At 48.1% G+C, this 19211-nt stretch overlaps 1 protein-coding gene and 1 long non-coding RNA gene across 2 annotated transcripts in view; one reads left to right on the top strand and one right to left on the bottom strand.

Annotated features, from left to right (window-relative positions):
- The window catches only part of MTNR1B (melatonin receptor 1B), a 70990-nt gene that overhangs the window by 42148 nt on the left and 9631 nt on the right, over positions 1 to 19211 (bottom strand). The window lies entirely within an intron of this gene.
- LOC128350278 (uncharacterized) lies at positions 11754 to 17536 on the top strand. The gene is made up of 2 exons (XR_008319233.1): positions 11754 to 11811; positions 16982 to 17536. It is a non-coding gene; the product is annotated as an uncharacterized LOC128350278 (long non-coding RNA).

The raw sequence follows: 19211 nt of genomic DNA, 5'->3' as shown, positions 1-19211 counted from the left end.
TGACCAATCAGGAGCAGCGAGAGTGGCCCGAATCGCCCCCGAATCAGGAGACCGTGAGAGTGGCCCGAATCGCTAGTTAGGCTGGCGCTGCATTCACAGCGCCAGCCAGGAGTGGCTCTTCCCTGGCACTGCGAACGCAGCACCAGCCTTTGTTTAGCTCTCGAAGGAGCTGCGTGGCCCCCGTCTGGCGTCAGACGCGGGCCACGCAGCCCCTTCAAGAGCTAAACAAAGGCTGGTGCTGCGTTCGCAGTGCCAGGGAAGAGCCACTCCTGGCTGGCGCTGCGAATGCAGCGCCAGCCTAACTAGCTCCTGAAGAGGCTGCGCAAGGCCCCTTCAGCCGTTAAGCTGCTTCTCCTGAATGGAGCCTCAAGGCTCCATTCGGGAGCCAGACCACGCCCCCGCATCTGACGTTAGATGCGGGGCGTGGCTATCCCCTGCATCTGATGTCAGACGCAGGGGGCGGGGCTATCGGGGCGCCCGCCGCAGCCGCACACGGGCCGCCGGCGGGCTAGTTACGCCCCTGTACATACAGTTCCATTTTGTAATACTTTGCTCCCTAAGTTAAGAAGGCTGTGCGGGTGTGTGTGTGTGTGTGTGTGTGTGTGTGACAAGTTCACTGCTCCTGAAAACCTCTTCCATTGTACATAAGTTCTATGTTGCCATTGCCTTCCTGTGCAGGGGGCCACAAGTTCACAGCTCCTCCTCAGCAGTTTCATTTTTGAGGGCGATGCAGGTTGAGGGAAGTGGAGGTTTTATTTCACTGGTTATGCTTTGAAAAATGGAGGGAACTTAAGTTGTGTTGATTGGTTTGTTTAAAAAATTGTCGAGGGAAGAAGAGTATATAAGGAATCTGCCTTCAGCAGAGAGGGAGTGTTGGAAAAGTTCAATTCAGAGTCAGAATCAGAAGAAGGCAGATTCAGAAGAGTAGATATGTTTTTGGAGTGTGCAGAGTCAGAGGTGTGCAGTTCAGAACTAGAAGGAGTGCGGAGCTGAAGAATCCAAGAGAAAGGTTTGCTAGCACAGAATCAGTGCTGGGGCTAAAAAGAGCTATTGAGGAGATTCTCACGATCGGGCAAAAGCGGGCTAAGAGAGCCTAGCCCACTTTTGCCCCATCGTCTGCTGCCACGGGAGCTGCACGGCTCCTGGCAGCAAACCCTCCTAATTCCCCCTCCCCTTAGATGAGGTTAGCGGAGCGAGCGCTCCGCTAACCCCGTCTGTTTGATCGTGTATTGCCACGGCACAGCTCTGCATTGTGGCAACACATGAGGACACTCCCGCCGCGAGGCTGAAACAAGCCTCCCGGCCCTGGCAGTCTCTCCAGGATGCCCCGTGCATTAGCGCAGGGCACTCTGGAACTTCCGGGGGCCACACGGCCCCCCAATTCCCGGTGTCAGAGCCAACAGCTGTGTGGGCGGCCGATCCGGCTACCAAGGGTTGTCTGAGGATCATCTGTGGGGAGAGCGGGCTAATCCCGCTCTCCCCACAAACTCGGCAGGTCTCACTGATCGTGAGACTCACCTCAAGAAATCACTGGCAGAGAGTGAAATATCTCTAGAAAGCTGAAAAACTAACTAGCAAAAAGAAACAGTCTGGGTTGAAGATTGTGAAGGAGAACAGGACCTGAGGCCGCACAAGGTACAAGCCAGTTTGCTGCAAAAGCTGAGGTAACTACAGAGGACTCTGGGTTAGGGACCAGTATTAGATAGGTCAGTTGGATGTGTTTTTCCAACCATTTTATTTCTGCTCTTATGCTAACTGGGTTGTTTTGTGTGGTTTTTAAATGTTATGCTGTACTAAGAAACCAAAAGCTACTGTTTTAAATTGACTATTCCCCCCCCCAAGTTAAAAGTCTTACTGTATTTAAAGATTAGAAGCTTCTGTCTTATTTCTCCACCCCATGACTAAAGCCTGAACAACACTCTACTCGGTTTTTGTTTTACCACAAAGGTTGGAGGGCTGTTACAGTAGACAAAGCCCGAGAAAAGAAAAGTCTACTTGGTGGCAGTGGTTAAGCATAGAAATCACAGGGCTGGTTTAGTCTGGTCCATGACAAGTCTTAGCAACATGGTGGGATAAGCAGATTCCTCCACCAAGGCAAGAAAGAAAGAAAAAAGATTTTGAGGAACGTATGCCTAAAAGGCAAACAACAAAAATTCCATTAAATACATTTGAAGCAGGAAATGAGAAGGTGGGTGGGTGGACCATTAGAAGACAAGGGGAGTGAAAGAGATATTTAAGGAAGATACAGAGATTGCAGAGAACTGGAATGAATTCTCCGCATCTGTCTTCACCACAGACAATCTTCCAGTGCTTGTACGTGTGTGACCTTTTCAAGGGGAGAATCTGAAGAACCGAGTCAAACAAAGGTGACAAGAGATTATGTTCAAGGGTGTACTCACAAAAACCCAACACATTGAGTCCAGAAGCATCTACCCTCCGAGTTCTTAAAGAACACAAGTTTATCGTCTTCTGTCAATAAGTCCTTCAAATCATCCTCCTACCTGTTAGGTGACTAGAACATAAACAATGGGCCCTTTCCCACAATCAGAGACCCAGTCAGGAGGGTGTGTGGGGAGGAAGGCTTACCTCCCTCACAGACGACCGGGTCCCAGTCGCTGGGTGTACAGATTGCAGACCCAGATGATCCGCTGATGCCCCAGGAAGTGTGGAGATGCAGGTGCTGGGATGGATTGTGTGGAAGAAAGGTAGGAGGAAAACCTGGGTAGCTTTTCCTCCTACCTTACTTCCACACAATCACTTCTACCCAGGCTTTCCTCCTACTTTGCTTCCACACAACTGAAAATTGGGAGCACACACAGCTCCCTAACCCAGGTAGAACACAGTTTTCGATTGTGTGAATGACCTCAGAGTGGTCTTATTCTCTTTTGTTTCCGAGGGTGGGACTAGAACCAATGGGTTGAAATTATCAGAAAGCAGATTCAGGCTAGATATTAGGAAGAATTTCCTAACTGGAATTGCTGTTTGACATGCAACAGTCTGTCTCTCACAGTGGTGGGCTCTCTTTACAGCTTTTTAAACAGAGGCTGGCCAATCATCTGTCAGGGATGCATTAAGCAAACTAGAATAGCTCCCAGGTCTCTCCCATTTCTGAAGTTCTACATTTCTAGGATCTCCAGTCACCCTTTTGCCCAAGGCTCCTCTGGATGGTGTACATATTAAAACACTAGGGGGGAAAAAGGACAACCCATAAAATTCATGTGGGTTGATAATGTAGGCAGCATACCTGGAGAGAGTGATTAACCATTTCTGGTATATCACCACTAGTTAATATTCCTCCCCAAGCACTCATCTACACATGCAGCAAGATGAGGTAGAAATGAGGAGGTAAAGTCCTGAGATGGTAGAACTGGCTGTACTCTGTTCCCCTGCTGAGCAAAGAGGCACCTTTTAAAAGTGGCGATTCTCTTTACTGAGCAGAGGGGGAGCAACTGGCCCTATCCAGCCCCAGCACAGCATCCTTCCAGTGGCTGTTTGACTTCTTTTTAGATGGTGAGCCCTTTGGGGATAGGGAGCCGTCTTTATTTATTTCTGTGTAAACTGCTTTGGGAACTTCTGCTGGAAAGCAGTATATAAATATCGATTGCTGTACCACTTCAGACAAGGGGAAGTCACGTTTTTGAATGCTCCCGTGTTTTGTTATGTTTTAAAGTAGAAAGCTAGTATAGCAAGGAATGGACTCAGCTGGAACGTCTTTCCCTAATGTTATCATTTGTGCAGTGAGTTGTTGTTTTTTATTTGTTTAATAAGGGAGAACATTTTTCAAAAGGCAACACCTCCCTACAGTCAGAAGTGGTACAGTCTACTCAACTACCTTATTTTGTGCCACGTGTGGACCAGGCCTGAATGCATAGTTTGGAACTGAGGTTCTTAGACTTATCCCCAGATGTTGGACTACAACTCCCATCATCCAAGGCCACAATGGCCTTTGGCCATTCTATCTGGGAATGATGGGAGTTGCAGTCCAGTAGCCTGGGGACAAGTCTGAGAAACCCAGGCCTAGAATGCTTCCCAGAATCCTCCGCACCCAGAAGCCTCTGAATCCTCTGTACTGTTTCCCAGAATCCTCCGCACCCAGAAGCCTCTGAATCCTCTGTACTCCTTCCCAGAATCCTCTGCACTGCTCTGGGGTTCCTTGACAAGTGACTATGGACAGGGATTCCTAAAGGTGGAATGCTTTTTTTTTTGGCCATATCATATGCCTAAATGTGTGTTTCCGACTGCTTAGAAAAAACAATCCAGAGACACTAAATGTAATAGTGTTTTCTCGGAAAACGCCCAGAGACGTGAGTTTTGGGCGGTACAGAAGTGTGCTAAATGAATGAATGAATGAATGAACAGATAGACAGGAGTGAGTGAGAGCAACGTTTAAGGCAGGGGTTCCGTTCTGTTGAAAACCTTCAGCTCAGGTACCCCATAGTGAATAAGCGTGTGTGTACACAAATTTAAATGTTAAAGTTATGAGACAGGCTATCCAGAGTAAGCTACTCATGAGAACTCCCATTGCAAGTAATGGGACAAGTTTACTTGTCTTATTAATTTCAGTGGGCGTACTGGTGATAATTTTCTAAAGCCTGTCAGTAAGGCAGAGGAAAGGGGTATGCTGAGCTTCAGCATATAGCCAGCCAATCAGGAACAGAAAAGGTGGGTCTCCATCCTCCCCCCTTCCCTTCTGCAGCAGACAGATCACAGAGGATGCAGTGACTTTAAGCTGGTAGTCCTCCAATGGGGAACAAATAGTGCCGCTGCAGCATGGCGAGGCAGGAGGGCTCCCCATATTACCCCAGGAGACATTCAAGTACCCCTAAAGATACTAGCATCCCCTGCTGGGAAGCCCTGGTTTAAGATGTCATTGTCATTGACAGTGGGCATTGTCATTGCCCATTGTCATTTCTAAACACATCCCCAAACTGATGGAGAGTTCAGGCTACTGACTGTCAGGAGAAGAAAATGCTTTCAGAGAGGTTGTTGGACTTTGTTTTGTTGCAGGGTGTTATGAATTGTTCATGCGAGCCATCACCATTATGACCATGAAGCAGTTCTGGGAGCAATTCTAGTTTCCATCGCCTTCATAACCCATCTCAACAAGCGAAAAAGATTGGACAAGCTCACATGTTTCTCGGTGCCCTTGAGTGAAGTTTTAATTTAGCTCTATCTTGAGGAAAATTATTTCTTCTTCAAAATTAGACACAATGAAAGGACCAATTTCTCCCCAAGTCCCACTATTTCTAAAGATCAGATATTACTCCACTTCTTACAAAATAGGTTAGATACATTTATGTAACCAGGAAAATGCTGCTGATTCATACCAATTATTGTATGCAATGGAGGGAAAAGCTTTCAGAGTTCTAACCCCCACACCCTGCCCATTCTAAACCATTTGCTTCCTTAACTCTATGCCATAAGAAGGTCTGCAACCATATTACAAGTCAAACACTAAAACATAGGAACCATGCTGGATTGGAATCACATTTCATGTCTTGCTTCCAACAGTGGGCAGCCAGATGCTTTTGGGAAGCCCACAAGCAAGGTGCATGGGCATCCAGAGAGGGGGCAAAGGGGGACAGGTGTCTCCTGGGCTGAGGCAGCCCCACTGAATTCAGTTGGGTTTACTCCCAGATAAATGAGTATAGGATTCAGCTTTTGGATCCCCGCCAGTGGAAAAAATTCTGCAGACACCCATGGCAAGATGCTGTCCCCATTTACAGGTATACTGCTCCTAAACGTGGTGGCTCTATTTATCAGTGATAAATATAGCCACTGATAAATAAATCCTCCAGGAATTTCTCTAACCCCCTTTTAGAGTAATCTGAGCTAAGTTTTCTGTTCTGGCAGGGATAGTCAAGGGCCCCTCAAGACAGTAGTAGGAGACCACAGGGGTTTTTTCCTGTACAAACTGACCTCGCTCACAAATGGCCATACTCCTTAAGAGTACCATCTAGCTTCCAGCAGTTACTATGGATCAGTGCACTCAGGTACAGAGTTAGATACAAAGATGTGCATTTAGATATTAAAAGTTGAGGCAATTCTCACAACCAGCAGAAACCAGGCTAAGAGAGCCCAGCCTAGTTTCGGCTGGTTGTGTGCTGTCATAGGAGCTGTGTGGTGAATACACCACCACCCCGCCACGAGGTTAGCGGAGCACGCGCTCTGCTAATCCCATTTTTTCTGATCGTGTGTCTGCCATGGCTGCTTTCAGCTGTGGTGGACACACTTGGGGAGGGGGGACCCCAGAAATTCACCACACACTCGCACGGTGCATTACTGGGGCTCCGGAGGGTGGGGCACTGCACGGTGGCGCTTCCCTTTGCCTGACCCCTGGAGCTGCTGGGCGAGCCACAGCCAGGTGCTGGGATGCCTGAGCGAAGCCACCGCTCTTCTGGGTAGGCAATCTGCCTGCCCAGCAATTGGCCAGTGATCATCTGTGGGGAGCAATGGGCCAGTGATCATCCCTGCAAACCCCCCCCCCTTCGGCTCTACACACGGCTCTTGTTATGTTTAAGACATGCTCAAACACTGGTTTTCAGGCAAAACAATAGAAAGCATGGAGACAAAATCAAACCCTTAAAACCTGGGTCCCCAGATGCCTTGGGGACCTCATGCTCCCTGCTGAATCTACCCACTTTACTAGATTGGCTCCGGGGGCTCTGCTCCACGTGCCGACACCTTCTGAGGCTCATTTGTCAAGCACGTGGGAACAAGGCCTTCTCAGTGACTGCCCCAGGCTGTGAAACTCGCTCGCAGTTGAGATCCACATGCTGGCTTCCTCTCTCCCAGCCTTTCGGAGGAATCTGAAGACCACCCCTTTTAAACAGGCTTTTAATGTTTAAAGCACAATGAGTGCTCCCCCACCCCAGCTCCCTTTTTAATGTAGCTGTCTTTTTGTACTAGCAGGTTGTTTTTATTGAAGTTTTATTACTGTTTTTGTCTTAACCACCCTGAAATCTTTGGATGAAGGGCAGTGGAAATAAATAAATAAATAAATAAATAAATAAATAAATAAATAAATAAATAATAAAGCAAAGGGGGTGGTTCGGTTTTGGTTTTGCTCAAACCTCCCCCTTGTTTGGTTCGAATTTGAACCATTGTGAACCAGTTTGGACATCCAAAAATTGGTAGGATGGTAGCTGACATCCAGGGGTACCTGCCACCCAACCCCCAAAGCAATCGGACACGCGTACGATTTTTTATGAATTTTTGAAAATTACTTTTATTTTTTTCTCATAGGGTATAATGGGACTCGAACCAGCCCATTATTCCTTATTGTGGAGCACCCATGGGTGCCAACAACCATGCAAACCCTGAAGCAATTGGACACCCCTATGATTTTTTAAGAATATTTGAAATATTTTTAATTATTTTTCTTATAGTGTATAATGAGACCAGAACCAGCCCATATCCCCTATTATGGAGCACCTAGGGGCACAAAGGTGGGGTGGGTGGTAGACAACCAGGGGTGCCTACTATCCACAAAGTTCCAAGGCAATCAGACACTCCTCTGATTATTGGTGAATTTTAAAATTATTTTGGAATTCCTCATAGAGAATAATGATTGCAGCAAAAGTATAGCTTCACGTCTGGGAGAAAGGGGTGTCCTAGAGTGGAGTGTGGTGGGTGGTAGTTCCCAAGGTGGGCAAGGAAGCTATCAGAATTATTTGAAAGGAATGGGGCAAAAGGCTGATTTTTAAATGATTTTTGAAGTTTATGTGACTGTAAGGTTTTTCTCCATAAAGAAGCATGGAGGTGTCAGCAAATGTTTAGCTTCACGTCGGGGGGAAAGGGATGTCCAAGAGCAGAGGGTGGTGGGTGGTAGTGCCCATGCAGGCCAGGTAGCTATCAGAATTATTTGAAAGGAATTGGGCAAAGGGCTGATTTTTAAAGTTTATGTGTCTTTAAGGTTAGCAGATGAGAGTGGATTCATGGTTTGTCATTGAAAATCTTATATGCTACCAAAGAATCTACACTCAGAACAGAAACAACAAAACTCAGTACCCCATGGGCTAGCAACCCATGGAGGTGGTTGGCACCCTCGCTCTGGGCCACCCCAGCACCCCCCAAGTACAGTTATGGGGCTGCTGAAACCTCCATTCTTCCCTATGGAGAAAAACCTTAAAGCCACTTGTGGGGTGCTGGGGTGGCCCAGAGTGAGTGGTGGTCTAGTACAAAGAGGGTGCCAACCACCCCCATGGGTTGCTAGCCCATGGGGTACTGGGTTTTGTTGTTTCTGAAGTGTTCTGGGTGTAGATTCTTTGGTAGCATATAAGATTTTCAATGACAAACCATGAATCCTCTCTCATTGCTAACCTTAAAGACACATAAACTTCAAAAATCACTTAAAAATCAGCCCTTTGCCCAATTCCTTTCAAATAATTCTGATAGGTTCCTTGCCCACCTTGGGAACTACCACCCACCACACTCCACTCTAGGACACCCCTTTCTCCCCGACGTGAAGCTATACATTTGCTGCAATCCTCATTATTCTCTATGAGGAATTCCAAAATAATTTTAAAATTCACCAATAATCAGAGGAGTGTCCGATTGCCTTGGAACTTTGTGGATAGTAGGCACCCCTGGTTGTCTACCACCCACCCCACTTTTGTGCCCCTAGGTGCTCCATAATAGGGGATATGCGCTGGTTCTGGTCTCATTATACACTATGAGAAAAATAATTAAAAATATTTCAAATATTCTTAAAAAATCATAGGGGTGTCCAATTGCTTCAGGGTTTGCATGGTTGTTGGCACCCATGGGTGCTCCACAATAAGGAATAATGGGCTGGTTCGAGTCCCATTATACCCTATGAGAAAAAAATAAAAATAATTTTCAAAAATTCATAACAAATCGTACGCGTGTCCGATTGCTTTGGGGGTTGGGTGGCAGATACCCCTGGGTGTCAGCTACCATCCTACCAATTTTTGGATGTTTGAACCAGTTCAAATCGAACCACCCCCTGGTTCAGTTCGAATTCGAACCTGCAGCTCGAACCTGATGGCTAGTTCGGTTCGAATTCGAACCGGTTCACACATCCCTAATTTTAACTGCCCACAGGATCCATTTTTGGGACTGCACAGCTGCTGTATTTCAACTGGAAGCTGCTCCAACATATTTGCAACCACAAGAACCAGCCCACTGTGTACCCAAGGAGACCAATTTCCCCCAAAAAAACTACAAGACACCACAAACACAGAACAAGAACAGCCAGCACAGTCAGCAGAATTAAGAGAAAACCAGAACATCAGCATCGGGCCATTACTGCTCAATGACAAAGTTCTCTGTTAATCCTAAAAGCAATCTAGAAGCCTCCCTAGAAGCTCTCTAGAAGCCTAAAATCCAGTAAGGGTAGACTTCCACAGGAAAGGAGTTTTACAATGTTGGTGCCATTCTCAAGAAGACCCTGTTCCATGTCACCATCCACCATACTCAGTGGTGTAGTCAAGCAGGAACAGTCAGGAGTGGAGCTCTGGTACTTCTCCTGGCACAGAAGCAGAGCTCCATTAGTTCTCGTGGCACCGCTGTGCTCCCCGCCTCCTCACCAAGCAGAACATCCAGAGTCCCAGCCAGCATGATTCAGGCAGCATCTCACATCTTTGTTAAGCTGCTGCAACTTACTTCTGAGGGCCGAGGCACACAGCACAAGGACTCCAAGGAAGATCTTAATGGACAGGTAGGTTCATATGAGAGAGGGTGGTTCTTTTCTTTTTCATAGGGTTAAGCTCGATGCAAGAGTTTAACTGCCTGCAAAACCTATGTAAGCTCCCTTGACTTCTAATATAGAAGGATATTAAGGAGGAGGAGAGATGATGGAGACGCTACTGTCTCAAGCTGCTCCTGCTTCTCCAGCAATGACAAAAACCCTCTTTGCATCACCAGTGGCTAGAAGAACCATCAACTGCCCAGGGAGGGGGGAGGGAACCATCAAGACAACCGCTGCCCACACCCGCACCCAAACACAAACACTTGTTACTGTTTTCACAAGAAGCTATTTTCATTAATTTCATGTAAGCCTCTCTAGGAGCCTCGTCAGCTGCAGAGTGGGGTAAAAATGCTTAAAATAAAATGTAAAAAGACGTTGATTAAAAAAACTCCAAACACTTGTGCCTCCAGAGGGATGCCTGCCAATGATTTTTAATGACGCCGGTGAAATCGTTTGACTTACGGTCTAGAATTACTGGTCATCAGAATAGATTCTTTTATCCCCATTCCATGGCTGCAAGCCTATTTGGTCCAGCCCCAGAGATGGACTATCTAGTCCAATAATTCCCAAACCGCACGCTGAAAGATAATTGGGAGCAAGTCAAGAGCAATACATTTTGTTAGAAATTCCTGCGCGCCCAGAGTATCCGCCCACAGGGGAAGGTTTTTTTCCTGGATCTCTGTAGGAGTCGCTGCTTTGGCCTTGCCTCCTTCCATTTAGATTCTGTTAGGGGGCCACCATCTCTGTGGGTATAATTGAATTAGCCAACTGTGTGTGCTGCACAAGGATGCACTGGAAGAACTACCCACTCAAGCAAAAGTAATTTCAAGAAGGCAATGGAGCTCTGTGGAGAAGAGCAGCAGCAAGGAGGAGAGCTGGTCTTGTGGTAGCAAGCATGACTTGTCCCCTTAGCTAAGCAGGGTCTGCCCTGGTTGCATATGAATGGGAGACTAGAAGTGTGAGCACTGGAAGATATTCCCCATAGGGGATGGATATTCCCTATGGGAATAGGGATGGATATTCCTCCACAGGGGATGGGAAGAGCATCCGAGGTTTCAAGTTCTCTCCCTGGCTTCTCCAAGATAGGGCTGAGAGAGACTCCAGCCTGCAACCTTGGAGAAGCCACTGCCAGTCTGTGTAGACAATACTGAGCTAGATAGACTATGGTCTGACTCACTATATGGCAGCTTCCTATGTTCCTATGTAAGAGCTAGTAGCAGCATGACCTGCTCTCCCTGGAGGCTGCCCCCTGCATCTCTGAGGCTCTGAGATTGCCTCTTTACAAACGGGAGGTACACCCAAGAGCGAGACTCATAGAAAAACATGGGCTGGATTTCACAGAGGGTGGGCAATTCGTATCGGTACATACTCCAAACATAAACTCTCTCGAGGGTCTAAGAATAAGTGTGCAATCCATTTTCGTAGAGGGAATTAAAGAGGAGAAGTGTCCTAGCTCAGTGGGAAAGCACCTGTTTTGCTTGCAGAAGAGCCCAAGTTAAGTCCCTGGCCTCTTCGAGTAGGGCTGGGAAAGATGATTGCCTGATATTTGGAGAGCCACTGCCCTTCAGTGGAGACAGTGCTGAGTTAGACAGAGCAATGGTCTGATTTGGCATAAGGCGATATGTGCAGAGATTATGAAGACAAGTCAGAGTGCCATAGGAGAGCATCTGCTTTGCATACAGAAGTTCCGCAGGTAGGGCTGGGAAAGTCTCCTGCTTGAAACCTGGGGAACCATTGTCAGTCAGTGTAGACAACACTCAGCTAGATGGATCAATGGTCTGATCTGCCAACTAGTGTGGGTAGGTGGGTGGAGCAGAACTGAACCTCCTGTACTGGGTCTGGAGTCAACAGGAGCCTGGTGGGGAAAATGCTACTCTACCTGCCTGCCCAATATGGCCCTCCTCCAGGTATGATGGGTTAGTCCAACATCTATAAATTGTAGTCCAACATCTATAGAAGGGGTGAGGGTTTAAGCACTCTATTGGCTTCAATATACTTCTGCTTCTTTCCAAAGGAAGGAAGGGAGACTAAAGCAGAGGAAGAGGTTATGCTGGAGAAGCCAAGGCAGGCGATTATCTCAGCCAAGAGGATTTAGGCAGGTATGGGGTAGGGAACTGGGACACACACACACACACACACACACACACACACACACACACACACACACACACAGCTCAGTGCACTCTTTACACCGAGGGGGAAGTTGCAGCTCTACTCCACAGTTCTTGGCAATGGATTGTTGATTGTGTGTGTGTGTGGGGGGGGGTGATCCATATGCAGTAGGCTGGACCTAGAAAATCCTTTTGGCACCACTGAGTCTGACCTCAACTTCCCAGGCAGTTTCCTAGGTTCAAAAGTCTGGGAAACAATTGTCTAGTCCAGTGTTTCCCAACCTTTTCCAAGCTGATGCATGCGCACTTTAAAAGATCCTTGGGGCACACTGCTCCCTCACCCCAATATAGACACGTCTTTCTTATTTTTGTGGCAATAAAACTCCTGAGTGGTTTTAAAATTTTATTCACTTCAGATTCCTTCCTCATCTCCAGAAGCTTAAGCTAAAAACTTCCCACTCTTGGAGCTGATTTGTCCCATGATGCACTGGGAAGAACACATCCCTCCCAGCACCTAAGGAAATCAGTGAGCTCCAAGAGGGGAGGATTTAAAGAAATGTAAACTCTCTGCTTTTGGAGCCAACTCAGAGCAAGTCACTGTGGCACATTAACAAGGAAACACTGGTCTAGTCCATCACTTATGAGAGACGCTTACCAGCTCCAGTGGCATAGGAAACTTGCCAGTAGATGGGGGACAGGTTCAAACCAGTGGCTCTTTGCCTCAGTGCTCTGCATGTATGCCCCAGCTATGCCCCTGCATTTGATGTCAGATGCAGGAGGCACAGTCAGCACCCAGAAGGCAGGGGGCCACACAGCCCAGGGACCTCTCCCCCCTTGCCCAATAGTAACTACACCATTGGCCAGCTCTAAGACCTAGTCTGCGGTCCCTAACATGCTTCCCTTGCAGTATCAGTAGATTACATTATGCTACCTTTCTTGGGAGAGGATGAGGACATATATCTATGGCTTGCATCATAAATACATGTTAATTGTTTGAAGAAAGGGGCTTCCTTCTGAGCTCACCCATTTCTTTCCCCACAAATGATAGTCTGATGCTGTCTCTGAGCAGGTTTCATTAAGAAGTTATTCAGCATCTGCAAAACCATCTCCTGCTCCCTCCCATCAAGTCAGATGCTTTTGCTTGCGTTCTCTTCTGCTGCCTCTCTCAGCTCCCATGGCATCTAATCCCTCTTTTACAAAAAAAACTTTCCCAGTAGAATTTATCCCAGCTCCCTCCACCTCTTCTCACTGTTTTCAAAACTGTCATTCTCCTCTGACTCATTCCTTCCACAATACAAATAGGCTTTAATTCTGATATTCAAAAAGCCTTCCCTTGAGAACCACCTGCCTTGTTATTCCTGCACCTCTTTCTTGCCTTCCATTTCCAAAATGGCTGAACTTACCTAGCACAATCCAGAGGCATGTAAGTGCACAGCTTAGCGATTAACTCCCCAGTGATTCACACATGCACTTAATGACTCACTACTAGATGACTGGCAGCTGAGGCTGGATCAGTACCTGCTGCAGAGTTGGGGGAAGGGGGCATGAAAGGGCTGAATGGACTGTACCATTCCAGAGTTTGCAGGTAGGGAAATCGCATGTTCAAGGTTCCCCTCTGTCAGCAGATTTCCAACCTTGGAATGACAGATGGTGTTGGACAGGGATCCACAAATTTAGGCTTAGTTCACTAAAGTAAAGTTGTGCCGTTGAGTCGGTGTCAACTCCTGGCGACCACAGAGCCATGTGGTTGTCTGTGGTAGAATACAGGAGGGGTTTACCATTGCCATCTCCCATGCAGTATGAGATGATGCCTTTCAGCATCTTCCTATATCACTGCTGCCCAATATAGGTGTTTCCCATAGTCTAGGAAACATACCAGTGGGGATTCGAACCAGCAACCTCTTGCTCCCTAGGCAAGTTACTTCCCCACTGTGCCATTAGGTGCCCTAGCTCGCCATAATCGGTGGTCACCAACAATCCCCTCTCTTCCCTCAGATCCTTTTCTGGAACACAAAGAGAGGGCTTAGGAGATAAGTGGGTCTTCTGTTATTTGAAGTGGGATGGGGAGCTCGTAAGAAACAGTGGGAGTCACTCCTGCTTCTCAGAAAGGATTCCTGCTGCTTCTTGCCTTCTCAAACATGACAAGGAAAATGAGACCTCTGATGAGGAGACCTGTGTAGTGCTGGGTGTCCTGCTCACCAGAGGGGCTAGGGGCACTCACCACTGGTGAACCAGCAATTGGATTTATAGATGCCTGGTGTTGGACTGCAACTCTCATCAGCCAAAGACCATTGTGGCTGGGGATGATGGGAGTAATAGTCTAACACCATCTGCAGATGCAGTGTTGGGAACTCCGGCCCTATGTAAAAGATGCTTCCTGTCAATAGAAAGTGAGCATATCAGAGAGAGGGATGGGCTAAAACCATTGTCTGCGATGTATTAGGGTTTTTTGCCCCTCCTAGATTATCTTAATGAGCGATGGGGCTCATAGTGAAGGCAACATTCTCTTAAATACCCTTGGTCGAAGCTGTTTAGGGCTTTATAGGTTACTAGCCGACCCCGCACAGAGCATCTGTGCGCTCTTTGGGGCCGGCAGTTACCTCTTCCCTCCTGCACCTTCCGCCCCAGTCCCAGCTGCCTCTCCTCCCCACCACCACTTCTGCCCTCCCACTTTCTCCCCCGACCCCCCGGGCCTTGCCTCCGTGGCTGGGCTGGGCCTGCCGCTGCCTCTGGCCTCTGCGGCCAGGCCTGCTGCTGCCACGGCAACCAATCCTCCTGGGTGCGCCTCAGCCAATCAGGCCTGTCCACCACCCAGCCAATCAGCTGGGCGCTGGGACACACATTCCAAGGCACACCCAGGAGAATCCTCTATAATAAAACCCTAAGTGGGTGTCCGTGGCTTTGGAACATTGGCATCTGCGTCCCTGTCTCCCTGGGCTGTTCTGGGCCTGCGCTTTGCGCAGGCCCAGAACAGCCCAAGGGAGACAGGACCACCGACACCAGGCGGCCATGTTGGCCGGGAGGGCAGAGGCGGCGGCGGCAGCCGCAGGGAGGCAGAGGCGGTGGCTCCAGGCCAGCCGCGGGTATCAAAGACGGCCACGGGGAGGGCAGAGGCGCAGGTGCCCGTGTGTGCGCGCGTACTCACAAGGAGGATTCCCGGAGCCCAGCAGAAGCAGGACACTGACTCGCGAGTCAAGGGGGATTCCCAGGCGATAAGCCTCCACGTGCCTACTCTGCAGGAAGCCCCCTCGCTCCCAGTGAGCCTACTCTGTCGCCAGCGTGCCGTGCTCCGCCAACTCACCCAAGTAGCACACCCACGTGTCCCGAAAAAGGTCCACCGCCTGTGGCGGGGGCTGGTCGGCGGGCGACCCCATGGCCTGCCGGGCTCAGCAGCACTGATGCGAGCTGCTGGCCGATGGCAGGCAGCGTCCCACGCCGGCACGGCGAGTCACCAGCGCGGGCACCACCGGCGGGGCCCTCCGTGGCACGCGTCCAATGGAGCTCGCCGAAGTCGAGTCCCCAGGGCGAGCCGCCTTCCCACTCGCAGCCTGCCCGGCAGGAGTGCAAGGAAAGCCAGTGACAGGGCTATGGGCTGCGGGGGCGGCACTCCCGGAGAGGAGAAACAGCGGCGGCGGCCCCAGAAAGGCAGAAAGGAGAAGGTGAGGCCGAGAGCAGCACCCCCCCCACTAGAGCCCGTTATTAAAACGGGCTTACAAATACTAGTTAATATAATAAATGACCAGAACCAGTGGTGGTTGGTGCGGGTGCCACCGGGGGAGGGGGGAGCAATGGGGGGCACCTTTAACTGTAAATTAGTAGGTGCTTACCTCTTCTCCTGCTGCACCTGAGAGCTGTTTGGAGCAGCGGCATGCCACTCAGCACCCGCTGTGGTGGAGGACCAGCTCTGCCCCTCGGCTGGCCTCCGCATGTGTGCTGTGGCCATTTGCTGGGCATACAAATGGCCTCTGCGAGTTGAGGGGCAGAGCCGATCCTCCATTGCAGGGGGTGCTGGGCAGCATGTTGCTGCTCCAAACAACTTTCAGGTGCAGTGGGAGGAAAGGGCAGCAAAGAGGAGAGGTGAGCAAATTCATGCTTGATATCACAAGATCAGGTCTCCTGTGACCAGACAGACTTGAGCCCCCAAATCGCTTGCTATGGAAATTATGCACTGTGTGTAATCTCTTAAACCCTCTCAAGTGGAGAGGAATGTCTGGGGAGGTTATTCTTTTTGAAAGGGTTTCAGGGCGTGGGAAGAATCCCATCCCTTTGTTTTAAAATAAAAGAAGTTGGGAGGAATTAAGAGATGTGAAAAGCTCAAAGGAAAGGCTGTGTGTGGGCACGGAGCAATCATTGTGTAAAATCTTTCCCATGAAGAACATGTTTCTAAATTGGGGGGGGGGGAACGACACCTTGGCTTCTGCATCTTTAGATTCAGGAACTGTTGAGTAATGCACAAAACTCTGCTACTCACAATTCTGACTTGCCTTACAGGGCTGTTGTCAGAATTAGTCAGATAATGTCAGCTGTTAATGTTCAGGAATTCAGTTTCTTTATACTGGAACTTAGCGCGCGCACACACTCCCCAATTTACCCTGCTTCTAGCTTTCAGTTTCACTGTGGGTGACTTCAGACATCACGGCAAACTGCCAGATCAGCCAAGCCACTGGATGCCCAAGCACACATGTGAGACCGACTTCCAGTGTCGGGAAAGGACATGCCAAGATTGGGTGTGTTGTGCAAACCCACCAGTCTCCACCTATTCTACCCTACTAGTGGTTCTGAACCAAGATTGAAGTGCAGGACAGATGTTGGAAATACAAGAAGGGTAGAACATGCCCAAGACTGGTGGGTTTGCAGGACACACGTAATCTTGACATGTTCTTCCCAACACCAGAAGCTGGACTTGCATGCACACTTGGGGAACCAGAGGCTTGGCCCATATGGTGGTTTGAGAAGTTGGGGCAGGGACATTTCCTTTTGTAGTCTGTAAATTGATGGGGCTTGGTTGGTGCTGTTAATCTTGGCTTCTGTTGAGCAGGGGGAGCACCCTCAAATTTGTCCCCAGCCTTTCCCTGTCCTTTATCTTAGGAATTTGTTACCCCTAGTTCAGGAGAAAGGCTATTGGATAACCTTACTCAGGTGCTGCTCATTTTTTCAGCTGAACTGGGAGCCACTAATGATGAATAAAAGCTGAAATACCCCTTTCCAAGTGATATCTTGTCAGCTCACAAGAACTTCTGGTGCTCACAAATGAGTTTGTTCATCACCGCAACAAAACGTTCCCCATGGCAGCACTGTCTTATCTACCACAAGGAATAGACATCATGGCTCACGAACACAAATGCCATCACTGATCATGAGTTAACTGTCAGTGGAAGAGTTATGACATTTTCAAAGGAGAAAACTTTCTCTACAAGCTTAAGAACAAACACGGATGTATTCTGTTAGTCTTATCATAAAGCAGTTCTGGACTGATGGAGTTTAATTATAATTGCCATTTGCTGACAACCAAACCAAATTACTCCTAAGTATTCCTGTTGAAAGTAAGTAGTTCTTTAGAGCAATTCCTGAGTAGTACTGTTGATATTACTGTAAAGTAAAGTAATACTACTGTACATGGTTAAAAATAACCATGTATACCACTCTGAGCTCCTCGGAGGAAGAGCAGGATAAAAGTGTAAAAATAAAATAATAAATAAAATTACTTCGGTAATCATCATCATCATCATCTTCATATCTCCTGCTCTATTTTTAGTCTTTAAGGAGTTACAAAACTCTGTTTTACGTGCAACAGATGAACACAATTACTCCTCTAGAAACTGTTGCCCTATAGGGTGAGTCAGTATTATTTTTTCCATTTTACAGATCTGGAGCTGACTAATGGTAACTTGCCTAAGGCCACTGAGAGTTCAGGGCAGAGGGCAGATTTAAACCCAGAGTTTTCTGGTTCACAGCTCAGTCTCTTAGGCATTTTACCACACAAAAGTCATCTCTGTAGGCTAATCTCCTGTGAAGCCTGGCTGCAGAGAACATGGTTCCATAAAATGCTAGTGTGGTGTATGGACAGCCCATACCCCTGGCACCCGGGGTACCTGCCACCCAAACTCCAAAGCAATCGGACACTCTTACGATTTTTTTTATGAATTTTTGAAATTAATTTTTTTCCTCATAGGGTTAAATGGAACTCGAACCAGATCATTATTCCCTATTGTGGAGCACCCATGGGTTCCAACAACCATGCAAACCCCGAAGCAATTGGACACCCCTATGATTTTTTAAATGAATATCTGTAATTATTTTTCTCATAGGGTATAATGGGACCCGAACCAGCCCATATCTCCTATTGTGGGGCACCTAGGGGCACAAAAGTGGGGTGGGTGGTAGGCACTCAGGGGTGCCTACCACCCCAAAAACCCAAGGCAATTGGACACTCCTCCGATTATTGGTGGATTTTAAAAGTATTTTTGAATTCCTCATAGTGAATAATGAGGATTGCAGCAAATGTATAGCTTCACGTCAGGGGGGGAGGGGTGTCCTAGAGTGGAGTGTGGTGGGTGGTAGTTCCCAAGGTGGGCAAGGAAGCTATCAGAATTATTTGAAAAAATTGGGCAAAAGGCTGATTTTTAAGTGATTTTTGAAGTTTACGCGACTTTAAGGTTTTTCTCCGTAAAGAAGCATGGACGTGTCAGAAAATGTATAGCTTCACGTCGGGGGCAAAGGGGTGGCCTAGAGCAGAGGGTGGTGGGTGGTAGTGCCCAAGGGGGGCAAGGAAGCTATCAGAATTATTTGAAAGGAATTGGGCAAAAGGCTGATTTTTAAGTGATTTTTGAAGTTTATGTGTCTTTAAGGTTAGCAATGAGAGTGGATTCATGGTTTGTCATTGAAAATCTAATATGCTACCAAAGAATCTACACTCAGAACACTTCAGAAACAACAAAACCCAGTACCCCATGGGCTAGCAACCCATGGAGGTGGTTGGCACCCTCGCTCTGGGCCACCCCAGCACCCCCCAAGTGCAGTTATGGGACTGCTGAAACCTCCATTCTTCCCTATGGAGAAAAACCTTAAAGCCACTTGTGGGGTGCTGGGATGGCCCAGAGTTAGTGGTGTAGTGCACAGAGGGTGCCAACCACCCCCATGGGTTTCTAACCCATGGGGTACTGGGTTTTGTTGTTTCTGAGGGGGGTTTCTGAGGTATTCATGGGTGCTAGCTACCACCCCACCCACTTCTGGAGGTTTTAACCAGTTCAAACTGGTTCGAATAGAACCACCCCATGTTTGGTTCGAATTCGAACCTGCAGCTCAAACCTGATGGCTGGTCTGGTTCTAATTCGAACCTTCGAACCAGTTCACACATCCCTACCATCTAAAAGCAGAAGAAACTGTGG

The sequence above is a fragment of the Hemicordylus capensis genome, chromosome 3, assembly GCF_027244095.1.
Source record: "Hemicordylus capensis ecotype Gifberg chromosome 3, rHemCap1.1.pri, whole genome shotgun sequence".
NCBI classification, from domain to species: domain Eukaryota; kingdom Metazoa; phylum Chordata; class Lepidosauria; order Squamata; family Cordylidae; genus Hemicordylus; species Hemicordylus capensis.
Note: the sequence above shows the minus strand (reverse complement) of the source record. Positions and strands in the feature narration are given on the sequence as shown.